General features: G+C 44.3%; 1 protein-coding gene across 1 annotated transcript in view; it reads left to right on the plus strand.

Moving 5' to 3' along the window:
* CTDSPL2 (CTD small phosphatase like 2) overlaps positions 1 to 27,474 on the plus strand; it is a gene marked incomplete in the record, with an annotated part of 2,284,573 nt that overhangs the window by 1,370,251 nt on the left and 886,848 nt on the right.

The raw sequence follows: 27,474 nt of genomic DNA on the forward strand, positions 1-27,474 counted from the left end.
TTACCCAGGACAAGTGGGTTTTAAATATAGTATCCCAGGGATACAGATTTAATTTCCACAGGTTGCCAATCCCAAACGGATGGCCAGATCTGCCTCCAAATCAGTGGACAGAGGCCCAGAAACAAGTTATGTCCATCATGAATATGGGGGCTATTCAACCAGTACCAGAAAAGGAAAAGGGACAAGGTTTTTATTCAAGACTTTTCCTGGTACCCAGAAAAGACATTATGCGTCCAATTCTGGACTTATCCATTCTAAATACATTTCTGGACATTCCAAAATTCAAGATGCTGACTCTACAACAATTACTGCCTATGCTAGGCAAGGATGCCTGGTTGGTAACTCTAGACTTAAGAGGTTTACTTGCATATCCCAATCGGGGAATCTTGCAGAAGATACCTCTGCTTCAAAGCAGGCTATTTGCATTACCAGTTCTCTGCACTGCCCTTTGCCTTATCTACTGCACCCAGGGTCTTCACAAAGTGCCTGGCACCAGTAATTGCATTTTGCTGACAAAGAAACATTCAAATTTATCCTTACCAGGACGATTGTCTAATTCAGGCAGAAAACAAGGACACTCTTCTAAAACATCTGGCATTTGTAAAAAGACTTCTAACTTGTCTAGGGTACACCATAAACGAAAAAAAATCACAACTGGTACCCTCTCAAATATTTACGTTCCTGGGTGCAAGCTTGAATACAACTGCCCAGATGACCTACCTTACGCCAGAAAAAGAAATTCAATTGATGACTTACTTCAAACAGGTGGCCACAAAAACCCATCTATCTGCCAGACAAATTCTGCAGGCCTTGGGCTTCATGGCTTCCTGCATCCTAATAATTTCATATGCAAGACTGCATATGAGGAAACTTCAGTGGTGCCTAAAAAGCTTATGGAGTCAACATTGTCACAGCCTGGAAACAATGATTCCTATCATTCATTGCCTGCAGCTAGAGTTCCTATGGTGGGCAGAAGTCTGCCAGCAAAACAAGGGACTGTCATTCACTCTATCCCCTGCCGCCTAAATCCTGACTACAGATGCATCAGATTATGCTTGGGGGCGCATCTGGCAGGGAGATGCATTCAGGGCCAATGGAGCCCAAATCAAATGCACCTACATATCAACCAGAAAGAAATGCTAGCTGTACAGAAAGCTCTGACAGTCTTCAAGAGCTGTCTTCATCCAGGACAACTACTGATAGAGAGACAACACCACAGTCATGTGGTACATAAAGAAGTAAGGGGGTACCCATTCCTACCCCCTTTGCCGACTAGCCATGGCATTGTGGGACACGGCCTTGATTTATCAAGTACATCTTCAAGCTCAATTCCTGCCAGAAAAACAAAACACTCTGGCAGACGACCTAAGCAGAAACCTTATGGACCCTCACAAGTGGAAACTGGATCCACAAGTCTTCAGCATGATAAAGAAATGGGGGAGCCGGGACATAGATCTATTTGCCTCTCCTCGGAATTATCAACTGGACAAATTCCGCACAAGGACTTATCACAGACAAGCATGGAAAGTGGATGCCCCGTCCTTCAGTTGGATAAACCTATCAGTTAATGCCTTTCCTCCTCTGCCACTTCTTCCCAAGGTCCTACTAAAGGTCAGACAAGAAAAAACAAAAATTATACTGAGTGCTCCAGACTGTCTTCGCCAACACTGGTACCTCCTCCTGCGCAGTATGTCACACCTTCCTCCGTGGTACCTGCCTCTGACACCTTACCTACTGTCTCAGCAGAACTATCAAATTCTGCACACTCAGCCCCAAACTCTGAATCTTGCAGCATGGCTAATCAGCTAATTTCACCAGATGTTCATCATGTTTCACTATTGCAGTCAATACAATTGGATTATCCTGCTGGCAGGCTACCCGCAGTCGGCCCGAGTTCCAAAGTCTAGGTCCGGCGTCGGTTGCTGTCGCCTCCCCCCTGACGTCAGTGCACCAGGGGTATAAAAGATGCAGCTGATGCCATTTTCTTCAGTCTTTTCTTGCCGTGCGGTGCCCGAAGCAAAAGCAGTTCGCAAGTGCCGGTCGGCCGACTCCTGAGATTTTCAAATTCGAATTTCAGATCCGAAGTCGTCATTAAAGCTAAGCACCCCGTTGGGGAAACTTTTTTCTTGCTCCAGACCGATGTCAGAAAAAGTTAATAATTGTATTTCTTGTGGGAAGCAAATACCTCATAAGGATTTTCATTCTTACTGTATTCCTTGCCTAGGCCCTGACCACGACGTTGCTAGTTGTCGGTTTTGTGCTAGATTTAACCAACGCACTATTAAGCATCGGTACGATTTTGCATTTCATTACTTTGGCAGAAGATTCAATTATATGATGCCGTCAGAACAGAAGACTACTGCAGTTTATAAAAAGCGCAAAGAAAAAGAGAAGGGCAGGCATCCAAGGTCCAAAACCGATGACGAGACTTCCGCTAGGCCTGTCGCCGGTTCTTAGTGAGGCGCTTTCGCAGCCCCTGACGCTCGTTACCTCAGAGCCACAGGCCGCTTCCAACTCCCACGTGGAGCTGACTAGGCCACTGGAAACTCAAGGTATTGTATACTTGGAAACTATTCCCTCAGATGGGTCCGGAGCCGCTGAGCAGGCATCGGCTTCTGAGGGTGTTTTCAGGCCTACACAGTTATATGTGAAACCTACTTCAGCTTCAAAGGCAAAGACTAAAGCAGCTCTAAAGACAAAGAAACAAGTACAGTATTCTCCTGGACAGGCCACCATGCCTAAAAAACAGATGCTTAAATTGGCCGAAGACCTAATTACTTTGATCAGGGGTTCCCATCCCCCTCCTGATAAGAGGCCTAGGCACGAGATAGAATATGAATCTTCAGATCAGGTTTCCATTTCCTCTGATTCCTCTTCTGAACAGGAATATCCTCTTCCTCCCTATGAGGATTCTGATGCTGAAGAATCTATCCCTTCAGCCTCTCCTCCTGAGGATTATTCTTTTGGGGAGACCCTGCATACTATGAGGGAGCATTTCCAGTGGGAGAGCCAAGATTACTCAGAATCTAAGAAAAGGCTCAGAGACTTCCTTTTATTACCTCGGCACAGGCCCCTTGCTATCCCTCCTGTTTTAGACATTGTAGATGTATTTTCAGAGTCCGGTCTGTCTCCTGACTCTTTACCACCAGCTCCTGTTAAGCCAGACAGATACTACAGGGTTCCTGATTCACATAAATTTCTTTATAAAAACCCTGCTGCTGACCCAGAAACTATCTCTCAGGGTCCCAAAGGGGTCAAGGCTTCCACTGCAAGAAACCCTATCCCCTCTGATAGGGATTCAAGGGCCCTGGACAGATGGGGGAAAAAGATTTATACTTCTGCTACCTTGGCTGTAAGAGCTTTAAATTGCCAGTTTCAGATGCTTAAATATCAGCAATATCTTATGTCACTGCTTAAACAGAAAATGTTGACAAATTCAGAATGTGCAGAAAACAAAGAAATGCAGGATTTATTGCATGCAGCTGAACAAGTGGGAAAGCATACTTTGCAATGTGGTTTTGATTCTCTAGAGGCCTCCTGCAGGGCCACTGTTACAGGTTCTGTCATTAGGAGGCATGATTGGTTAAAAGAACAGAATCTGCCTGATCATGTTAAAGCAAAACTATTAGATGCTCCATTACAGCATGATACCTTGTTTGGTGTTAAAGCAGAAGAGGTGTTGAAGAAAATGGAGGACTAAGCTAAATCTATGCAAACAGTCAAGGATTTCTTGCAGGTACAGCCTCCCCAGATTTAGCAGAAACTGGCCTACAAAGAATTGGTCCTTTCCAGTGTCAGACAGGCCACAACACCTTCCCAGACACCTGCAGCAACTGGAAAGACCCCAAAAGTACCTCACCAAAGAGGATCAAAGGGCTCAAACAGATGCCATATGCTGGCCGGTTAAAGAAACTCCAGCTCTACTCAGTGGCATAGCGCCTGCTCAGAGGCGATCTGTGCCTGACGTATAAAGCCATGTCCAACCCAGAATTAATGGACATGCTGCACCTCAGAAAATCCAAATCCCATCGAGCTAGCCGAGAGACTTGAACCTCAGCACTGAAATAAATAGGACATGCTGGAGGGACAGATTCATAACCCAGAGGCTCCCTTCACTCTGGAATAAAATCCCAGTCCAGGTTAGGCAGAGTCCCTCATTGACTCTCTTCAAAAGGAATCTTGAGTGGATGGGAGATTGTAGGTTTACCCCGGCTATCACTTCTGTGTCACTGTTAGACAGAGGCACAGTATACTAACCTCGAAAAAGGGCATAGCAAAATTCATTTAAAATGGGTGGCGAAAGCCAAACGCACTCTGGCTAGGCTTATAAATGCCCTAGGGCAGATAGCCTAGTATGAACCTATGAACAAAGAGGCAGATACAGACGCCCCAGAGGCAGATCACAGCCCCAAGGCTCATACAGGCCTAAACAATGGGGTGCTTCTACCTCCAAAAGCGGAGAGGAAAAATCACAGCCATACAGGAAACAGCCTCAATGACTTTCCCCTGCCAGCACCAAGCACTTATCTTCTGGCAGCCCCTCTGGTGGGAAAACGAGCACTTTTTTCACAAAATTGGCACATGATCACCCAGGACAATTGGGTCTTAAATATCGTAGCACAAGGCTACAGGTTCCACTTCCACACCCTGCCAAAGCCAAACAGTATGCCAGACCTGCCACGCAGTCAATGGCAGAGGCACAAAAACAAGTTTCATCCCTCATGGACATGAGAGCCATTCAGCTAGTACCACAGCAAGAGCAGGAACTAGGATTCTACTCAAGGCTATTCCTGGTGCCCAGAAAGGACAAAGCCTGGAGACCAATACTGGACCTGTCTATCCTAAACACATTCTTTGATATTCCAAAATTCAAAATGTTAACCCTGCAGCAGCTTCTGCCCATGCTGGGCAAGAAGGCTTGGCTTGTGACTTTAGACCTAAAAGAGGCATACCTGCATGTCCCATTCAGACAGTCATGTAGAAGTTACCTCAGATTTATAGCTGGCTCAATACACTACCAATTCTCTGCACTGCCCTTTGGCTTATCTACTGCGCCCAGGGTCTTCACAAAATGCCTGGCACCAGTAATTGCATTTTGCAGACAGAGGAATTCAAATATATCCCTACTTGGACGACTGCCTTATTCAAGCATAGAACAAGGACATTCTACTACAGCATCTGGCGTTTGTAAAAAGATTACTAACAGGTCTAGGGTACACAGTAAACGAAAATAAATCAAAACTCGTACCCTCTCAAGAGATAATATTCCTGGGTGCAAGCTTAAATACAACTGCCCAGATGGCTTATCTCATGCCAGACAAACACAGACAACTGACTACTTATTTCAAAATGTTGGCAACAAAGACCCAGTTATCTGCAAGAAACATTCTGCAGGCTTTGGGCTTCATGGCATCCTGCATTCTGCTAATTCCATATGCAAGACTGCATATAAGGAAACTTCAATGGTATCTAAAAAGTGTTTGGACTCAGCATTGCCACAGCCTGGAAACATTAATTACCCTCATTCCCTGCCTGCAACAGGAGTTTCGATGGTGGGCAAAAGCCTGTCACCACAACACGGGACAGCCATTCACCTTACCCACAGCCAGGCAGACATTGACAACAGATGCATCAGATTATGCCTTGGGGGGTCCATATGGCAGGAAGATGTATTCAGGGCACATGGTCCGCAAGTCAAATGCATGTACATATCAATCAAAAAGATATGCTAGCTGTTCAGAATGCCCTGACAGCCTTCAAGGATCTACTTCATCCAGGACAACTACTGATAAAGATGGACAATACTACAGTCATGTGGTACATAAACAAGCAGGGAGACACACATTCCTGCCCCCTCTGCAGGCTAGCCATGAACTTGTGGAACACAGCATTGACTTACCAAGTACATCTGCAAGCACAATTCCTGCTGGGAAGGACAAATACTCTGGCAGACGAACTAAGCAGAAACCTAATGTATCGCCACGTGTGGAAATTGGATCCACAAGTCTTCAGCATGATAACAAGGAACTGGGGATGCCCGGACATAGACCTATTTGCCTCCCCTCACAAGTACCAACTACGGAGATTCTGCACAAGGACTTATCACAAGCAAGCATGGAAAGTGGATGCCCTATCTTTCAGCTGGAAAAACCTAACAGTATATGCCTTTCCTCCTCCTCTGCCTCTCCTCCCCAAGGTACTCCTCAAGGTCAGACAACATAAACCAAAAATGATACTGATTTCCCTAGACTGGCCCTACCAGCACTGGTACCCAATCCTAAAGAAGCTTGTCTCAATGCCCAGCTTGGACATTAGTTCAAATTCCTCACTTATTGACCCAACAAGACAGTCTGATACTGCACAGCCAACTCAGGACCTTAAACCTGGCAGCATGGCAGATAATGTAGCCATTCAAGACACACCTCTCTAAAGCAGTGATGGATGTTACTTTGGAGGCCAGGAGGCCTAGCACCAGAAAATCTTATGCAGAAAAATGGAAAAGATTCTGTGCTTGGAACCAGGCACAAGGTTTTGACACGATTGTTCCAAATATTCCTCAGATTTTGCAATACTTAACTGAGATGCTTGATAAAGGCCTTTCCTTTTCATCAGTTAAAATTCATGCCTCTGCCATTTCAGCTCATTACAATACAGAATCACCTATTTTTTCTCATCCATTACTAAGGCAGTACCTCAGAGGGGCCAAAAACATAAGACCTCCAAGGAGAGCACCAATACCTGCATGGGACCTCAACTATGTCTTGGAAAAACTCACACTGCCTCCGTTTGAGCCATCCTCTGCAGCTGATATAAAATTCTTATCCTGGAAAACAGCTCTGCTCCTAGCAATAACCTCTGCTAGACGAGTCTCAGAGTTACAGGCACTCATGGCTGTGGAACCTTTTATCATTTTCAATCCTGACAGGGTTTCTCTGAGGACAAACCCTACATTTATGCCTAAGGTAGTGTCCAGTGTGGCCCTTAACCAAACAATTCATTTGCCTACCTTTTATCCAAACCCACAGAATAAGGGTGAGAGAATTCTGCATTCTTTGGACATTCACAGGCAGCTACGCTTCTACTTGGACAGAACCAAAGCTTTCCGAAAGACTGAAAAATTCTAGTGGCATATGCTGCAGGATCACAAGGAAAGCCTATCTCAAAGCAGACTATTTCAAAGTGGATAGGCCACTGCATTCGTTTCTGCTATTCACAGCATGGCAAATCAGTGCCTAAGGGCATTAGGCCACATTCAACCAGAGCAGCAGCCTTCCTCAGAGGAGTACCAACCAAAGACATCTTAGAGGCTGCAACTTGGAGTTCAGTGCATACTTTTACAAAGCACTATCACTTACCTCTCTTCTCTAAATCCAGGGCAGGCTTTGCCACTGCAGTTTTGCAGGGCCTGATAGCCTCTCCTAATCCTATTTAGCCAGCCTCCCAACCTTAGCTTTGGGATTCAACCCAATTGTAATGACTACAACAGTGAAACACGATGAACATAGTACAGTTGTGTACCTACCATAAATGTAGATGTTCGAGTGTATTCACTGTTGCAGTCCTCCCACTATCCCCCTTTTCCTTTGCTGGGACTTATCTGTACTTCTCTATTCTATACAACCTATGTGGTGTATTTGCTTGTAGATGAAGGAAAGCTTGTTTTTTGTGCATGCATGCTTATTGGCATAATTTAGCCTACCATTTTAGGGGCACCTGACATCTGGGGAAGAAAAACTGAAGAAAATGGTGTCGGCTGCATCTTTTATACCCCTGGCGCACTGATGTCAGGGAGTAGGCGACAGCAACCGACACCGGACCTAGACTTTGGAACTCGGGCCGACTGCGGGTAGCCTGCCAGCAGGATAACCCAATTGTAATGACTGCAACAGTGAGTACACTCGAACATCTACATTTATGGTGGGTACACAACTGTACTTTACATCTCTCAGCAAACCTGTGATGGATGGCATTTTGGAGGCTAGAAGGCCTAGTAGTAGAAAATCTTATGAGGACAAATGGAAAAGATTCTGTGCCTGGAACCAAGCACAAAGGAATAAGCACAGCCATGCCCAGTATTCCTCAGATTCTGCAATATTTAACTGAGATGCTTCACAAGGGCCTTTCTTTTTCTTCTATAAAAATCCATGCTTCTGCCATTTCAGCTCATTACATCACAGAGCCTCCCCTCTTTTCTCATCCTCTGCTAAAGCAGTACCTCAAAAGGGCCAAAAATTTAAGACCTCCCAGGAGAGCACCAGCTCCTGCATGGGATCTCAATTTTGTTTTGGAATTTCAGGCTCTTATGGCAGTGGAGCCCTTCATTATTTTTCATCTGGACAGGGTGGCTCTCAGGACCAATCCATCTTTCATGCCTAAGGTGGTATCCAGTGTGGCTCTTAATCAGACCATTCATCTGCCAACTTTCTTTCCCAATCCACAGAACAAGGGTGAGCGGATTCTGCATTCATTGGATGTGCACAGAAAACTTAGATTCTACTTAAACAGGACAAAACCTTTAAGAAAATCTGAGCAACTATTGGTGGCTTTTGCTACAGGGGCAGAGGGAAAACCTATTTCAAAGCAGACTATTTCTAAATGGATAAGCCATTGTATTCGTTTCTGCTATGTGCACCATGGTAAAACTATCCCCAAGGGGATCAGATCTCATTCCACCAGGGCTGCATCTACTTCTGCAGCCTTTCTTAGAGGGGTTCCTACCAGAGACATTCTAGAAGCTGCTACCTGGAGCTCAGTTCATACGTTCACCAAACCAGGTGGGAGGGTGGCATAATGGTTAAGGTGTTTGCCTTAGAAACCATAGGTGCAGGGTTTGATTCTCACATGGGGTAATTGGCTAGGCTTAAAATGGCCCACAAAGGCAGTTAGCCTAGTACTAATCTATGAACCTATGAACCTATTACCATTTACCTCTCTTCCCTAACTCCATAGCTGGCTTTGCCACTGCTGTCCTGTAGGGCCTTATATCTGTTCCTAATTCTGTATAAATCCATCCTCCCAACCATAACTTTGGGAATCTACCCAAATGTAATGACTGCAACAGTAAAACACGAAGAGCATAGTACAGTTGTGTACACTTACCACAAATGTAGATGTTCAAGTGTATTCACTGTTGCAGTCCTGGTTACCCACCCTCCAGCCCTTTGGCTTATCTACTGCGCCCAGGGTCTTCACAAAGTGCCTGGCACCAGTAATTGCATTTTGCAGACAAAAAGGGATTCAAATATATCCATACCTGGACGACTGCCTCATTCAAGCAGAGACAAAGGACATTCTTCTACAGCATCTGGCGTTTGTGAAAAGGTTGCTAATTTCTCTAGGGTACACAGTAAACGAAAAGAAGTCAAAACTAGTGCCCTCACAACAGATTACATTCCTGGGTGCTAGCTTAAATACAACGGCCCAGATGGCTTACCTCATGCTAGACAAACAAGTGCAACTAACTCAATATTTTCAACTACTGGCAAAAACGTCCCATCTCCCTGCAAGAAAAATTCTACAGGCCCTGGGATTCATGGCATTCTGCATACTACTAATACCATATGCCAGACTTCATATGAGGAAATTACAATGGTACCTAAAAAGTATTTGGACTCAACATTCTCACAGTCTAGAAGCAGTAATTCCAATAATTCCCTGCCTACAACAGGAGTTTCAGTGGTGGGCACAGGCATGTCACCTAAACAAGGGTCAGCCTTTTACCCAACCCACAGCCAGGCAAACTAACAACAGATGCTTCGAATTACGCCTGGGGAGCACACATGGCAGGAACATGCATTCATGGCAAGTGGACCCCAGACCACATGCATCTTCACATCAATCAGAAAGAGATGTTGGCTGTTCAAAATGCCCTAACAGCTTTCAAGGACCTTCTACACCCAGGACAACTATTACTAAAGACAGACAACACCACAGTAATGTGGTACATAAACAAACAAGGGGGCACTCACTCTTATCCCCTATGCAGGCAAGTCAAGACCTTGTGGGACACAGCTCTAATGTACCACGTTCACCTGCAAGCACAACTCCTGCCAGGAAAGAAAAATACTCTGGCAGACGACTTAAGCAGAAATATCATGGACTCTCACGAATGGAAATTGAACCTACAAATCTTCAGCATGATAACACAAAAATGGGGATGCCCAGACATAGATCTTTTTGCCTTCCCTCTGAATTGCCAACTACAAAAATTCTGCACAAGGACTTATCACAAACAAGCATGGAAAGTGGATGCTCTTCTGTTCAGCTGGAAAAACCTAAAAGTCTATGCCTTCCCACCACTGCCTCTCCTTTCAAAGGTACTCCTAAAAGCCAGACAAGAAAAACCACAGATGATCCTGATTGCTCCAGACTGGCCACGCCAGCACTGGTACCCTATCTTAAGGAACTTGGCTCAGGGCCCACCAAGGATTTTGCCCCAAATTCCACACCTTCTGACTCAACAAAACAATCAGATCCTTCACGGTCAGCTCAAAACCCTAAACCTGGCTGCATGGCAGATACTTTAGTCAAACAGGCAACACCTCTCTCTAAAGCTGTTATGGATGTCATTTTGGAGGTCAGGAGGCCTAGCACCAGGAAAGCTTACTCAGAAAAATGGAGGAGATTTTGCGCCTAGAACCAGGCTCACAGCCTTGACCCTCTTGTTCCAAACATTCCTCAGATTTTACAATACTTAACTGAGATGCTGGACAGAGGCCTATCTTTTTCATCAATTAAGATTCACGCCTCTGCCATTTCTGCACATTACAACACGGATCCTCCTTTATTCTCTCATCCCTTGCTAAAGCAGTACCTCAGAGGGGCTAAAAACATAAGACCGCCCCGGAGAGTACCAACACCAACTTGGGACCTCAATTTCGTTTTGGAAAAACTGACCCTACCACCTTTTGAGCCAGCCAATACAGCCGATCTAAAATTTTTATTATGGAAAACAGCTCTGCTCCTGGCAGTAACTTCAGCACGAAGAGTCTCAGAGCTACAGGCATTAATGGCAGTGGAACCTTTTATAATTTTTCATCAGGATAGGGTATCTTTAAGGACAAACCCTACCTTCATGCCAAAGGTGGTATATAGTGTGGCTCTTAACCAAACCATCCATTTGCCTACTTTTTATCCAAACCCCCAAAATAAAGGGGAGAAACTTCTGCATTCTTTGGACATACACAGGCAGCTACGCTTCTACTTGGAAAAAACAAAAGCTTTCAGGAAAACTGATCAACTGTTTGCAGCATATGTTGCAGGATCACAAGGCAAGGCTATCTCAAAGCAGACTATATCCAAAAGAATAGGACACTGTATTCGGTACTGCTACACACAGCATGGAAAATCAGTCCCTAATAACATTAGGCCTCATTCCACCAGGGCAACAGCCACTTCAGCAGCCTTTTTCAGAGGAGTACCTACTAAGGAAATTTTGGAGGCTGCAACTTGGAGTTCAGTGCACACCTTCACCAAGCATTACCACCTGCCTCTTTACTCAAACTCCAGAGCAGGATTTGCCACTGCAGTTCTTCAGGGCCTCTTAGCCAATCCTAACTCTTTATAGACCAGCCACCCAAACTTAGCTTTGGGATTCAACCCAAGTGTGACTGCAGCAGTGTAACACGATGAACATAGTACGGTTTTGTACATACCATAAATGTAGATGTTCGAGTGTTCACACTGCTGCAGTCCAGGTTACCCTCCCTCCATCCCCTCTGAACTAGCTGGACTTATCTATAACCTTCTATCCTATGCAACCTTTGGGGTGTATTTGCTGGTAACTGAAGGTATTGTTTTTATTTTATATGTATATTTTTGATTAGCAATATGTATTGCCTACCCACTTGGGGGCACCTGACGTTGGGCAAGAAAAACTGAAGAAAATGGCGTTGGATGCATCTTATATACCCCTGGCGCACTGACGTCAGGGAAGAAGAGACAGCAACTGACGCCGGACCAAGACTTTGGAACTCTGGCCAACTGCGGGACCGCCTGATGGCAGGATAACCCAAGTGTGATGACTGCAGAAGTGTGAACACTTGAACATCTACATTTATGGTAGGTACAAAACTGTACTATGTTCATCATGTTACACTGCTGCAGTCATCACACTGAATATTGTCTCAAGGTTACAGATTCCACCTCCATACTTTACCAAAGCTAAAAGGAATGCCAGATCTGCCACAAAATCAATGGTCAGAGGCACAAAAACAAATTTCAGCCCTCATGGACATGAGAGCTATACAAAAAGTACCACAACAGGAACAAGGACACGGATTTTACTCAAGACTCTTCCTGGTCACCAGAAAGGACAAAGCCTGGAGGTCTGTACTGGACCTTTCAATTCTGAATACTTACCTGGATATTCCGAAATTCACAATGTTGACATTACAGCAGCTTCTACCCATGCTGGGCAAGAAGGCTTGGCTTGTTACTCTGGACCTCAAAGAGGCATACCTGCATGTCTTTATCATACAAAATTGCAGAAGGTACCTCCGATTCAAAGCTGGAACAAGGCACTGCCAATTCTGTGCACTGCCCTTTGGCTTATCAACTGCGCCCAGGGTCTTCACAAAGTGCCTGGCACCAGTAATTGCATTTTGCAGACAAAAAGGGATTCAAATATAGGGACCCTATATAAACCCTCCAGACCCCTTTTTTTCTTTTACTATACCTCTTCTTTCATTTAATATGCTTAAAAGCCTTTTTGGTGTATTTGCTTTTAATTGGAGGTATATTGTTTGTGTTCTAAGTTATATTCATATATATATATATATATATATATATATATATATATATATATATATATATACATATATATATATATGTATATATATATATATATATATATATATATGTATATTGCTCCCCATTTGGGGGGCACCTTACATCTGGGGCAAGAAAAACTGATGAAAATGGTGTTGGCTGCATGTTTTATACCCCTGACGTCATGGAAGAAGGGACAGCAACCGACACAGGACCCAATACTTTGTTAATCAGGCCGACTGATGGCAACCTGCCAGCAGATTATCCAAACGTAATGATTGCAACAGTGAATACACTCGAACATCTACATTTATGGTAAGTGTACACAACTGTACTTTCTGCCCTGGGACTTGCCATTTGTGCTTCAGGTGCTGGCTTCATCTGCCTTTGAGCCTTTTGGTACAGTTTATCTTTAGCTGTTATCATGGAAGACTTTGTTTTTGGTGGCCACTTCTTCTGCCAAACTTGTCTCTATAAACTGTCTTTGCTGTTCCTTCTTATCTGATTTTCCACTGAGACAGTGCGTCCCTCAGGCTGGATCCTTCCTTTTTGCTTAAGGTGTTATCAGAAAATAATTTGAATCAGTCCATTAATTTGTCAAGTTTTTCCCCTGAATTTTCTAACGTGAATGTCTTTTGCATTGCCTTGATGCTCATAGGCAGTTGAGGTTCTATTTGGATAGAACAAGGCCATTTACTAAATCTAATCAACTGTTTGTCTCATTTTCTAAGTTCTGATTGGGTGCTCCTGTTTCTAAGGTTACTTTATCCAAATGGCTTTCTGATTGTATTTCCTTTGGGTTTGGTTTGAAAGGGAAATTGTTGCATCTTAAACCCAAAGATGATTACCATCAGAACTGTTTGCTTCTATATTTTATTTTTCCCCAGACTTGCTTTGGATGACATTTGTGCCAATGCAACTTGGATAGGTCATCATACCTTTGTGTAACACTAGAAACTGGATATCCACTCAAAGGCTTCATTTGGTTACATTGTGTTACACAGTATCCTTCTATGTGACCTCCCTAGGGTGTTACATAACTAGGGACTCTGTCCCACATGTTGAACCCAGAGGGAAAAGACACAATTGGATGCAAAGGTTATGTACTTACCATAATGTTAGATCCATGTTGTCTGTCTGGTTCAACCATCCCCCTAGCCATACCTGCCCCACCTTTTTGGATTAGTCTTTTACCTCCGGGATGATCGACTGGGGAGCCTGCTTTCTTTCTGTTTTTGTGTGCTTGGTCTTTTGAACATTTTTTCTCAAGGTCTAGATCTGAGTGTTTAGTGGGCAAACTAGATCTGAGGCAGTTCTAGTAATGTGGGGATTTAGTGGTAGAGGAGGAGGATCTTGCAGCGCTGAAGTCTTGGGAATCAGCAGACATCAGATACAATAACCCAGAGATACAAACAGGCAACATGGATATATCATTATGGTGGGTGCATAACTTTAGATTTTCTTCGTGTTTCACTGTTGCAGTCATCACATTTGGGTTATCTGCTTGCAGTAGCCCTCAGTCAGCCTGATTGTTAAAGTCTTAAGTCCTGCGTCGGTTGCTGTCTCATCTTCCATGACATCAGGTAGTCAGGGGTATAAAGCATGCAGCCAACGCCATTACCCCAGTCTTTCTTGCCTTGCGGTGCCCGAAGCAGAAGCAGTTCGCAAGTGCCGGTCGGCCAACTCCTGAAATTTTCATTTTCGAATTTCAGAACCGAAGTCTTCAACTAAAGCTAAGTACCCGTTGGGGAAAAATTTTCTTGCTCTAAACCAGTGTCAGTAAAAGTCAATAATTGTATTTCTTGTGGAAAGCAAGTACCTCATAAAGATTTTCATTCGTACTGTATTCCTTGCCTAGGCCCTGACCACGACGTACCTCGCTGTCTGTTTTGTGCCTTATTTAAGCAAAGAACTATCCATTGTCAGTATATTTACACTTCTAAATATTTTGGTACTCTGTTCAATTATCCGGATATGTCTTCGATAAGCCATCTGACTACCGACATTCCGAAAAATGCGTAAAGATAAAGACAAAGACAGACCGCCTAGGTCCAAAGCTGCCGACGATGCTTCTCCTAAGCCAGTCATCAGTTCCCTGGTACTCAGTGAGGCGCTTTTGCAGCCCCTGATACACAATACTTCAGATTCGCAGGCTTCTACTGAGACCCATTCGGAGTCTGGTATGCCACGAGATGCTTCAACTGTGGAACCTGCAGATGTCTCTACCTTGGATGTGTCCAGAGCCACTGTGCAGGCACCAGCTTCTGAGGGTGTGTTCTGGCCTATTGACTTGCATATTAAACCGACGACATCTTCTTTTTCAAGGCCTAAATCTTGAACCATGCCTTGAAAACCGGTGCCCAGACTGCATGGTCAGGCCCCTATGCCTAAAAAACAATTGATAAGAATGGCTGAAGACCTTATTACTTTAATCAGGGGAAGCCAACCTTCCCCTTCTTAAGAGATCTAGGACTGAATTTACTTATGATACTTCTGACCTGGATTCTGAAATTTCTGTTTCTTCTGATGACCAGGATTTACCCTTATCTACCTATGAGATTTCTGATGCAGAGGACTCTATTCCGTCTGCTTCCCCCCAGAGGATTTCTCTTTTGGTGAAATCCTGCATACTCTTAGGGAGCATTTTCACTGGGAAAGCCAGGATTACTCTGATTCTAAAAAGAGGCTTAGGGATTTCTTACTCCTGCCTTAACACAGGCCTTTAGCTATCCCTCTTGTACTAGACATTGTTGTTGATGCCTTTTCTCAATCTAGCTTGGCCCCTGACTCTCTACCTCCTGCTCCCAGAAAACCTGATAGATATTACAGGGTTCCTGACTCTCACAAGTTCCTTTTTAAAAATCCTTCTGTGGATCCTGAGACCATTTCACAGGGACCCAAGGGCATTCAGGCTACTACTGCCAAAGATCCTACTCCTCCTGATAAAGACTCCAGGGCGCTGAATAGATGGGGTAAGAAAGTATACACTTCTGCACCCATGGCCATTAGGGCCTTGGACTGTCAGTTTCATATGTTAAAATATCAGCAACAGATTATTGGATTGCTTAAACAGAAAATGATGTTGATTCCTGACTGTGCTGAAAATAAGGATTTACAGGATTTAATGTATTCTGCTGAACAGGTTGGAAAACGTACTTTGCAATGTGGTTTTGATTAACTAGAGGCATCTTGCAGGGCTGCTGTCACTGGGTCTGTACTTAGAAGTCATGCTTGGCTTAAGGAGCAATCTTTGCCAGATCATATTAAAGCTAAATTGCTGGATGCTCCCTTAAATCAGGATCACCTGTTTGGCTACAAAGCAGAAGTTGTTCTTAAAAACATGGAGGAAAAAGCTAGATCTATGCAAACTGTTAAAGATTTCCTACAAGTTCAGCCTCCAAGATTTAGTAGACATTGGCCCTCTAAGAATTGGTCCTTTCCTGCCTCTTCCAGGCCTCCTCAGTTCAAACCCAGAACACCCAGGCTTCAGTCCCAGGGTATGCACAGGGCTAAGCAGCGAGGGGCTCCCACTTCCAAATCAGGGAGTAGTAAGACACCCCCTACGGTAAGCTGTCTCAGTGACATAACTTTAAAAGTTCCAAGCACTTCTCAACTGACTGCTCCTTTAGGAGGAAAGATTGCTCTACAGGCCAAGAACTGGGAACTCATTACCCAGGACAATTGGGTTTTTAATATAGTTTCCCAAGGATACAGATTTCACTTCCACACGTTATCAACCCCAAACGGTTGGCCAGATCTTACCCCCAAATCAGTGGGCAGAGGCTCAAAAGCAAGTACTCTGTCTCTTAAGCATAAAGGCTATTCATACTGTACCAGAAGAGAAAAAGGGACAAGATTTCTACTAAAGACTTTTCCTGGTACCCAGAAAAGACAATTCAGGGCGTCCTATCCTGGACCTTTTTATCTTAAACACCTTTTTGGTGATTTCAAAATTCAAGATGCTAACTCTTCACCAGTTGCTTCCTATGCTAGGCAAAGATGCCTGGTTGGCAACACTGGATGTAAAGGAAGCCTACCTGTACATACCAATCAGTGAATTTTGCAGAAGATAACTACGCTTCAAAGCAAGCTATGTGTACTATCAGTCCTCTGCACTGCCTTTTGGCTTATCTACTTCGCCCAGGGTATTCACAAACTGCCTAGCTCCAGTCATTGCATTTTGCAGGCAAAGAAATATTCAAATATATCCATACCTGGATGATTGTCTAATTCAGGCAGAAAGCCAGGACATGCTTTTGAATCATCTGGCCTTTGTACAAAAGGTGCTAATTTGTCTGGGGTACACTGTAAACGAAAAGAAATCCCATCTGGTACCCTTTCAACAAATTATATTTCTGGGAGCAAGCTTGAATACAACTTCCCAGATGGCTTTCCTCATGCCAGAAAACAAATTAATTTGACAACTTACTTCAAACTAATGGCCACAAAGACCCTGCTATCTGCAAGACAAATACTGCAAGCCTAGGGGTTCATGGCCTCCTGCATTCTACTAATTCCATATGCAAGACTGTATATGAGGAAACTGCAATGGTATCTAAAAACCCTATGGTGTCAACATTCTCAGGATCTAGAAGCAATGATTCGTATCATACCTTGTCTACGGTTAGAGTTCCTTTGGTGGGCAGAGGCCTGCCACCAAAACAAGGGACTACCATTCACCCTACCCCCTGCCGCCCAAACCCTAACAACAGACGCATCAGACTATGCATGGGGGGGCTCACCTGGCAGGGAAGTGCACTCAGGGCAAATGGAACCAAAGTCAAATGCACCTGCATATCAATCAAAAAGAAATGGTAGCTGTACAGAATGCTGTGGCAGCCTTTAAGGACCACATTCTTCCAGGACAATTAATGGTAAAGACGGACAACACCACTGTTATGTGGTACATAAACAAGCATGGGGGTACCCATTCTTATCCCCTCTGCAGACTAGCTATGGCTCTGTGGAACAAAGCCTTGTGCTACCAAGTGCATCAATAGGCTCAATTCATGCCAGGAAAACTAAATACACTGGCAGACGAAGTAAGCAGAAATTTCATGGACTCTCACGAGTGGAAACTGGAACTAAAGACTTTCAACATGTTGATGAATAAATGGGGGAGCCCAGATATAGACCTGCCCCCCCCCCCCAAAAAAACTACCAATTTTACAAATTCTGCACCAGGACTCCCCACAAACAAGCTTGGAAAGTGGATGCTCTGTCCTTCAGCTGGAAAAATCTATCAGTTGATTCCTTTCCTCCTCTGCCTCTCCTCTCCAAAGTAGTACTAAAGTTGAAACAGGACAAACCAAGGACGATACTGATTGCACCAGACTGGCCACACCAACACTGGTATCCCCTCTTGAGCAGTGTGTCACTGTTGGCTCCATGGCACCTTCTCAGACCCCTACCCTGCTGTCACAGCAGGAGAGCCAGATTCTGCACCCTCAGCTTCAAACCCTGAACCTGGCATACTGGCTAATTACTTAATCTCTCCTTTACCATTCCTCAGTAAACAAGTGTTGGATGTCATTTTGGAGGCAAGGAGGCCTAGTACTAGAAAATCTTATGCTGAAAAATGGAAAAGATTCTGTGCCTGGTACCAAACTCAAGGGATGGGGTACAGTAGCACCCAACTTACCTCAGATTCTTCAATACTTAACTGAAATGCTTCACAAGGGCCTTTCTTTTTCCTCCTCCAAAATTCACGCCTCCGCAATTTCAGCTCATTACAACACTGAACCACCCCTCTTCTCTCATCCACTGCTCAAGCAGTTCCTCAGAGGGGCAAAAAACTTAAGACCACCCAGGAGAACCCCAACTCCAGCCTGGGACCTTAACTTTGTATTGGAAAAACTCACCCTTCCCCCTTTTAAGCTAGCTGCAAGTGCAGAGTTAAAATTCCTTTCTTGGAAAACAGCCTTCCTTTTAGCAATCACTTCTGCAAGAAAGGCATCTGAATTACAGGCCCTTATGGCAGTAGAGCCTTTCACCATCTTTCATGCGGACAGGGTGTCCCTCAGGACCAGTCCCACCTTCATGCCCAAGGTGGTATCCAGTGTGGCTCTTAATCAGTCCATTCATTTGCTAGCCTTCTTTTCTAATCCACAGAACAAAGGGGAACGCATACTGCACTCCTTAGATGTGCACAGATAACTTAGATTTTACTTGGACAGGACTAAACCTCAAAGGAAATCTGAACAACTGCTGGTGGCATTTGCTGCAGGGGCAGAGGGGAAGGCTATTTCAAAGCAAACCATTTCTAAATGGATAGGCCATTACATTCATTTCTGCTATAAGCACCAGGGAAAACATATCCCACAGGGGAATAGACCCCATTCAACCAGGGCTGCATCTACCTCTACAGCCTTTCTCAGAGGTGTCCCTACCAGGGACATTCTAGAAGCTGCTACCTGGAGTTCTGTACATACTTTCACCAAGCATTACCATTTGCCAATTTTCTCTAAATCCAGAGCTGGCTTTGCCACTGCAGTCTTGCAGGGCCTTATAGCTGGTCCTAATGCTATCTAAATTCCTCCTCCCATCCTTAGCTTTGGGAATCTACCCAGATGCGATGACTGCAACATTGAAACACGAAGAACATAGTACAGTTGTGTACACGTACCATAAATGTAGATGTTCGAGTGTATTCACTGTTGCAGTGTTGGTTACCCTCCCTCCAGTCCCCTGACTTCTTTTGACTATACCTCTACTCTCCTTTGCTATGCTTAAAAGCTTTTTGGTGTATTTGCTTTTTTGCTAGAAGTATACCGTTGTATATATTTATTTAATTGCTTCCCATTAGGGGGCACCTGACATCTGGAACAAGAAAAACTGATGTAATGGCGTCTGCTGCATGCTTTATACCCCTGACTACCTGATGTCACTGAAGATGAGACAGCAACCGATGCAGGACCTAAGACTTTGATAATCAGGCCGACTGAGGGCTACTGCAAGCAGATAACCCAAATGTGATGATTGCAGCATTGAATACACTCGAACATCTACATTTATGGTAAGTGTACACAACTGTACTTTTCCCATACCTCTGTGGCCTAATCGTCATTCACCACCATGGTTACTCGATCTCTTATCTCACATGTCTGGCAAGAGTCATCTGAACATAAGATCCTTCAGACTAAAGTACAGTTGTGTACACTTACCATAAATGTAGATGTTTGAGTGTATTCACTGCTGTAGTCATCACATTTGGATTATCTGCTTGTAGTAGCCCTCAGTCGGCCTGATTAACAAAGTCTTGGTTCCTGCGTCAGTTGCTGTCTCATCTTCCATGATGTCAGGTAGTCAGCGGTGTAAAGCATGCAGCTGACGCCATTTTATCAGTTTTTCTTGCCCCAGATGTCAGGTGCCTCCATAATGGGAAGCAGTTCTATACAAGGTTACACCTCCAACAAAAAGCAAATACACCAGAAAGCTTTAAGCATAGTAAACAAGAAAAGAGGTATAGACAATGTAAGTCAAGGGGCTGGAGGGAGGGTAATCAGGACTGCAGCAGTGAATGCACTCGAACATCTACATTTATGGTAAGTGTACACAACTGTACTATGTTCTTCGTGTTTCACTGTTGCAGTCATCACTTTTGGGTAGATTCCCAAAGCTAAGGATGGGAGGAGGCAATTAGATAACATTAGGACCAGCTATAAGGCCCTGCAGGACTGCAGTGGCAAAGCCAGCTCTGGATTTAGAAAAGAATTGGCAAGTGGTAATGCTTGGTGAAGGTATGTACAGAACTCCAGGTAGTAGCTTCCAGGATGTCTCTGGTAGGGACACCTCTGAAAAAGGTTGTAGAGGTAGATGCAGCCCCGGGTTGAATGTGGTCTTATCCCCTGTGGGATAGGTTTTCTGTGGTGCTTATAGCAGAAATGAATGCAATGGCCAATCCACTTAGAAATGGTTTGCTTTGAAATAGCTTTCCCCTCTGCCCCTGCAGCAAATGCAACCAGTAGCTGTTCAGATTTCCTGTCAGGTTTAGTCCTGTCCAAGTAAAATATAAGTTGTCTGTGCATGTCCAAGGGGTGCAGGATTCATCCCCCTTTGTTCTGTGGATTAGAAAAGAAAGTTGGCAAATGAATGGACTGATTAAAGGCCACACTGGATACCACCTTGGGCATGAAGGAGGGATAGGTTCTAAGGGACACCCTGTCCGCATGTAAGATGATGAAAGGCTCCACAGCCATGAGGGCCTTGTAATTCAGGCACCCTTCTTGCTGAAGTGATGGCTAGAAGGAAAGCTGTTTTCCAAGAAAGGAGTTTCAACTCTGCACTTTCAGCTGGGTCGAAGGGAGGTAGAGTGAGCTTTTCCAGTACAAAGTTAAGGTCCCAGGCTGGAGTACGGGCTCTTCTCGGTGGTCTTAAGTTTTTGGCCCCTTTAAGGAATTGCTTCAGCAGTGTATGAGAGAAGAGGGCTGGTTCTGTATTGTAATGAGCTGAAATGGCTGAGACATTAATTTTGATGGAGGAAAAGGAAAGGTCCTTTTGAAGCATCTCAGTTAAGTATTGAAGAATCTGAGGTAAATTGAGTGCTGCTGCACCCATCCCATGAGTATGGCTCCAGGAACAGAATCTTTTCCATTTTTCAGCATAGGATTTTCTAGTAATAGGCCTCCTTGCCTCCAAAATAACATCCATCACTTGCTTACTGTGGGATGGGAATGTTGAGATCAGGTAATTAGCCAGGCTGCCAAGTTCAGGGTTTGAAGCTGTGGGTGCAGAATCTGGCCATCCTGCTGAGACAGCAAAGCAGGGGTCTGAGGCAGGTGCCATGGTGCCAGCAGTGACACACCAGTGTTGGAATGGCCAGTCTGGAACAATCAGTATTGTCCTTGGTTTGTCCTGTTTGATCTTTAGTAGAACCCTGGAGAGGAGAGGCAGAGGGGAAAAGGCATAAACTGATAGTTTTTCCAGCTGAAGGGCAGGGCATCCACTTTCCAAGCTTGTTCGTGGGGAGTCCTTGTGCAGAATTTGTCCAACTGATAGTTCTGGTGGAGGCAAACCTGTCTAACTCTGGGCTCCCCCATTTGTTTCTCAACATGCTGAATATCTTTGGTTCCATTTTCCACTCGTGTGGGTCCATGAGATTTCTACTTATGTCGTCTGCCAGTGTATTTAGCTTTCCTGGCAGGAACTGAGGCTGTAGGTGGATCTTCCACACCCGTTGGTCCATGAGATTTCTTGCTTAGGCCGTCTGCCAGTGTATTTAGCTTTCCTGGCAGGAATTGAGCCTGTAGGGGCACTTGGTAGCTCAAGGCTGTGTTCCACAGAGCCATGAGTAGCCTGCAGAGAGCTTATGAGTGGGTTCCCCCCTGCTTATTTATGTACCACATAACAGTGGTGTTGTCCATCTTTACCAGTAATTGTCCTGGAAGAATGTGGTCCTTGAAGGCTGTCAGAGCATACTGTACAGCTAACATTTCTTTTTGATTGATATGCAGGTGCATTTGACTTGGGTTCCATTTTCCCTGAATGCACTTCCTTGCCAAGTGAGCCCCCCATGCATAGTCTGATGCGTCTGTTGTTAGGGTTTGGGCGGGAGGGGGTAGAGTGAATGGCAGTTCCTTGGTGTGGTGGCAGGCCTTTGCCCACCAAAGGAACTCTATCTGTAGACAAGGTGTGATAGGAATCATTGTTTCTAGATCCTGAGAATGTTGACACCATAGGCTTTTTAGATACCATTGTAGTTTCTTCATATGCAGTCTTGCATATGGAATTAGAAGAATGTTGGAGGCCATGAACCCCAAGGCTTGCAGTATTTGTCTTGCAGATAGCAGGGTCTTTGTGGCCATAAGTTTGAAGTAAGTTGTCAGATGAACTTGTTTCTATGGCGTGAGGGAAGCCATCTGGGAAGTTGTGTTCAAGCTTGCTCTCAGGAATACAATTTGTTGGCAGGGTACCAGATGTGGTTTATTTTCGTTTTTGGTGTACCCCAAAGAAGTTAGCACTTTTTGTACAAACGCCGGATGATCCAATATTATGCCCTGGCTTTCTGCCTGAATTAGACAATCATCCAGGTAAGGGTGTATTTGAATATTTCTTTGCCTGCAAAATGCAAAGCTAGGCACCTTGTGAATACCCTGGGTGCAGTAGTTAAGCCAAAGGGTAGTGCAGAGAACTGATAGTGCATGAAGCCTGTTTTGCAGTGCAGATATCTTCTGCAAGATTCCCTGATTGGGATGTGCAAGTAGGCTTCCTTTAAATCCAGTGCTGCCAACCAGGCATCCTTGCCTAGCATAGGAAGCAACTGGTGAAGAGTTAGCATCTTGAATTTTGGGATCACCAAAAAAAATGTTTAGGATAGAGAGATTCAGGATAGGACGCCAGGAGGTGTCTTTTCTTGGCACCAGAAAAAGTCTTGAGTAGAAACCTTGTCCCCTTTCCTCTTCTGGGACAGTTTGAATAACCCTTATACTTATGAGAGCGATAACTTGCTTTTGAGCCTCTGCCCACTGATTTAGGGGTATATCTGGCCAACTGTTTGGGATTGCTAAAGTGTGGAAGTGGAATCTGTATCCTTGGGAAACTATATATAAAACCCATTTGTCCTGGGTAATGGCTTCCCAGTTTTTTGCTTGCAGAGCTATCTTTTTCCCCTAAAGGAGCAGTCGGTTGAGAAGGGCTTGGATGTTTTAAAGATAAATCATTGAGACAGTTTACTATAAAGGGGGGTCTTACTTCTCCCTGCTGGAAGTGGGAGCCCCCCCACTGCTTAGTCCTGTGTACCTTGGGGCTGAAGCCTGAGTGTTCTGTTGGGTCTAGGTTTGGACTGAGAAGGCCTGGAAGAGGCAGGAAAGGACCAATTCTTAGAGGGCTAATGCCTACTAAATCTTGGAGGCTACGCTTGCAGGACATCTTAACAGTTTGCATAGATTTATCTTTTTTCCTCCATCTTTTTAAGTACTACTTCTGCTTTGTTGCCAAACAGGCGGTCCTGGTTTAAGGGAGCATCCAACAATTTAGCTTCAACATGATCTGGCAAAGATTGCTCCTTATGCCAAGCATGCCTTCTAAGTACAGACCCCAGTAACTGCAGCCCTACAAGATGCCTCTAGTGAATCAAAACCACATTGCAAAGTATTTTCTCCAACTTGTTCAGCAGAGTGCATTAAATCCTGTAAATCCTTATTTTCAGCACAGTCAGGAATCAACATCATTTTCTGAATAAGCAATCCAATAATGTGCTGCTGATACTTTAACATATGAAACTGGCAATTTAAGGCCCTAATGGCCAATGTTGCAGAAGTGTATACTTTCTTGCCACATCTGTCCAGTGCCCTGGAATCTCTGTCAGAGGGGGTAGGATTTTTGGCAATTGTAGCCTGAATGCCCTTGGGTCACTGTGAAATGGTCTCAGCGTCCGCAGTAGGATTTTTAAAAAGGAACTTGTGAGAGTCAGGAACCCTGTAATATCTATCAGGTTTTCTGGGAGCAGGAGGTAAGGAGTCAGGGGTCAAGCTAGACTCCGTGAAGGCATAGTCAACAATGTCCAGTACAGGGGGGGATAGATAAAGGCCTGCGTTGCGGCAGGAGTAAGAAATCCCCTAAGCCTCATTTTAGAATCCGAGTAATCCTGGCTTTCCAAGTGGAAATGCTCCGTAAGAGTATGCAAGGTTTCACCAAAAGAGAAATCCTCTGGAGGGGAAGCAGAGGGAATTGAGTCCTCTGCATCAGAATCCTCATAGGCAGATAAGGGTAATTCCTGGTCATCAGAAGAAACAGATTTCAGAATCCTGATCAGAAGAATCATAGCCAAATTCAGTCCTAGGTCTCTTAGAGGGGGAAGGTTGACTTCCACTGATTAAAGTAATAAGGTCTTCAGCCATTCTTATCATTAGTGTTTTAGGCATAGAGACCTGGTCATGAGGTTTGGGCGTCGGTTTTCTAGGCATGGATCATTCCCGTTGGGGAAACTTTTTCTTGCTCCTTACCGATGTCAGTAAAAGTTAATAATTGTATTACTTGTGGGAAGCAAATACCTCATAAGGATTTCCATTTGTACTGTATTCCTTGCGTAGGCCCTGACCACGACGTACCTTGCTGTCGGTTTTGTGCTTTATTTAATCAGCGCACTATCCACCGTCAGTACATTTTTGCTTCCTAATATTTCAGTTCTCGATTTAATTATCCAGAAATGACGTTGGTTATCCATCCAACTTCCGGAATTCCGAAAAATGCAAAGCAAAAGACAGACACAGGCCGTTGAGGTCCAAAACTGCCGATGACGCCTCTCCTTAGGCAGACGCCAGTTTGCCGGTACTCAATGAGGTGCTTTCGCAGCCCCTGATACCCGCTACTTCTGATTCACAGACCTCTACTTAGACCTATTCAGTGTCCGGTATGCCGCAAGATGCTTCACCTATGGAACCCGCGGATGTCTTTACGTTGGATGGGTCTGGAGCCGCTGTGCAGGCACCGGCTTCTGAGGGTGTATTCAGGCCTACAGATTTGTATATTAAACTGACACCACCTTCAATTTTAAGGCCAAAATCTCGATCTATGTCTAAAAAACTGATGCCCAGGCCACATGTTCAGGCCCCTATGCCTAAAAAACAAATGATCAAAATGGCTGAAGATTTAATTACTCTAATCAGGGGTAGTCAACCCCCCCTTCTAAGAGGCCTAGGGCTGAACTTGACTATGAATCTTCTGAACAGGACTTTTTCTTCTGACTCTTCTAATGAACAGGATTTGTCCATACCTACTTATGAAGCTTCTGATGCAGAGGACTCCATTCCTACTGCTTCTCCTCCTGGGGATTTTTCTTTTGGGGAAACTTTACATACCTTAAGGGAGCATTTTCATTGGGAAAGTCAGGATTTTTCTGAATCCAAAAAGAGGCTTCGGGATTTCCTTCTTCCTCAGCATAGGCCTTTGGCAATACCTCCTGTACTAGACATTGTTGATGATGTGTTTTCAGAATCCAGTATGGCTCCTGATTCCCTGCCCCTGGCCCCTTGTAATCCAGACAGATACTACAGGGTTCCTGACTCCCACAAATTCCTTTTCAAAAATCGTGTTGCCTGAAACCATTTCTCAGGGGCCCAAGGGCATTAAGGCTTCTACTGCTAAAAATCCAACTCCTTCTGATAGAGACTCCAGGCGCTGGATAGATGGGGTAAAAAGGTTTATACTTCTGCAACCTTGGCAAACAGGGCTTTAAGCTGTCAATTCCATATGCTAAAATATCAACAGTATATCATGGGACTGCTTAAACAGAAAATGATGTTGATTTTTTGACTGTGTCGAAAATAAGGATTTACATGATTTATTGCATTCAGCTAAACAAGTTGGAAAATGTACTTTGCAATGTGGTTTTGATTCTTTAGAGGCCTCTTGCAGGGCTGCTGTTACTGGGTCTGTGCTTAGAAGGCATGCTTGGCTTAACGAGCAATCTCTGCCTGATCATGTTACAGCAAAATTATTGGATGCTCCTTTGCAGCAGGACCGTCTGTTTGGCAATAAGGCTGAAGAAGTTCTAAAGAAGATGGAAGATAAAGCTAAATCTATGCAAACTGTGAAAGATTTCTTACAAGTACAACCTCCAAGATTTAGTAGGCACTGACCTACTAAGAACTGGTCCTTTCCATTTCCTTCCAGAGCCACTCAAGCCAAACTCAGACATTCCAAAAGCACCACGTTTCAGTCCCAAGGGACTTTCAGAACTAAGCAATGGGGTGCCTCCGTTTCCAAATCTGGAAACAAGACACCTCCCTATGGTAAACAGTCTCAATGACTTTCCTTTAAAATTACCAAGCACTTATCTCTTAGCCTCCCCTTTGGGGGAGAAACTGGCTCTTCATGCAAAAAACTGACAACTTATAACCCAAGACAAATGGGTTTTAAATATAGTGTTCCAGGGATACAGATTTTATTTCCACACGTTGCCAGTTCCAAACGGATGGCCAGATCTGCCCCCAAATCAGTGGACAGAGGCTCAGAAACAAGTACTTTCCCTCCTAAACATGGGGCAATTCAACTAGTACCAGAAGAGGAAAAGGGACAAGGTTTCTATTCCATACTTTTCCTGGTACCCAGAAAAGACAAATCATGATGTCCAATTCTGGACCTGTCTACTCTAAATATCTTTCTGGACATTCCAAAATTCAAGATGCTGACTCTTCACCAGTTACTTCCCATGCTAGGCAAAGATGCCTGGTTGACAACTCTAGATTTAAAAGAGGCTTACCTGCATATCCCAATCAGGGAATCTTGCAGAAGATACATCCGCTTTAAAGCAGGCTACTTGCATTATCAGTTCTCTGCACTGCCCTTTGGCTTATCTACTGCGCCCAGGGTATTTACAAAGTGCCTGGCTCCAGTAATTGCATTTTGCAGGCAAATAAATATTCAGATATATCCACACCTGGACAATTGTCTAATTCAGGCAGAAAACAAGGCCATTCTTCTAAAACATCTGGCATTTGTAAAAAGAGTTCTAACTTGTCTAGGGTACACCATAAACGAAAATAAATTACAACTTGTACCCTCTCAAAAAATTACATTCCTGAGTGCAAGCTTGAATACAACTGCCCAGATGGCTTTCCCTACGCCAGAAAAGCAAATTCATTTGGTGACTTACTTCAAACAGGTGGCCAGAAAAACCCTGCTCTCTGCAAGACAAATACTGCAAGGCTTTGGGGTTCATGGCCTCCTGTGTTCTAATTCTATATGAAAGACTGCATATGAGGAAAC

The sequence above is a fragment of the Protopterus annectens genome, chromosome 7.part0, assembly GCF_019279795.1.
Source record: "Protopterus annectens isolate FY-2018-M chromosome 7.part0, PAN1.0, whole genome shotgun sequence".
NCBI lineage: Eukaryota > Metazoa > Chordata > Ceratodontiformes > Protopteridae > Protopterus > Protopterus annectens.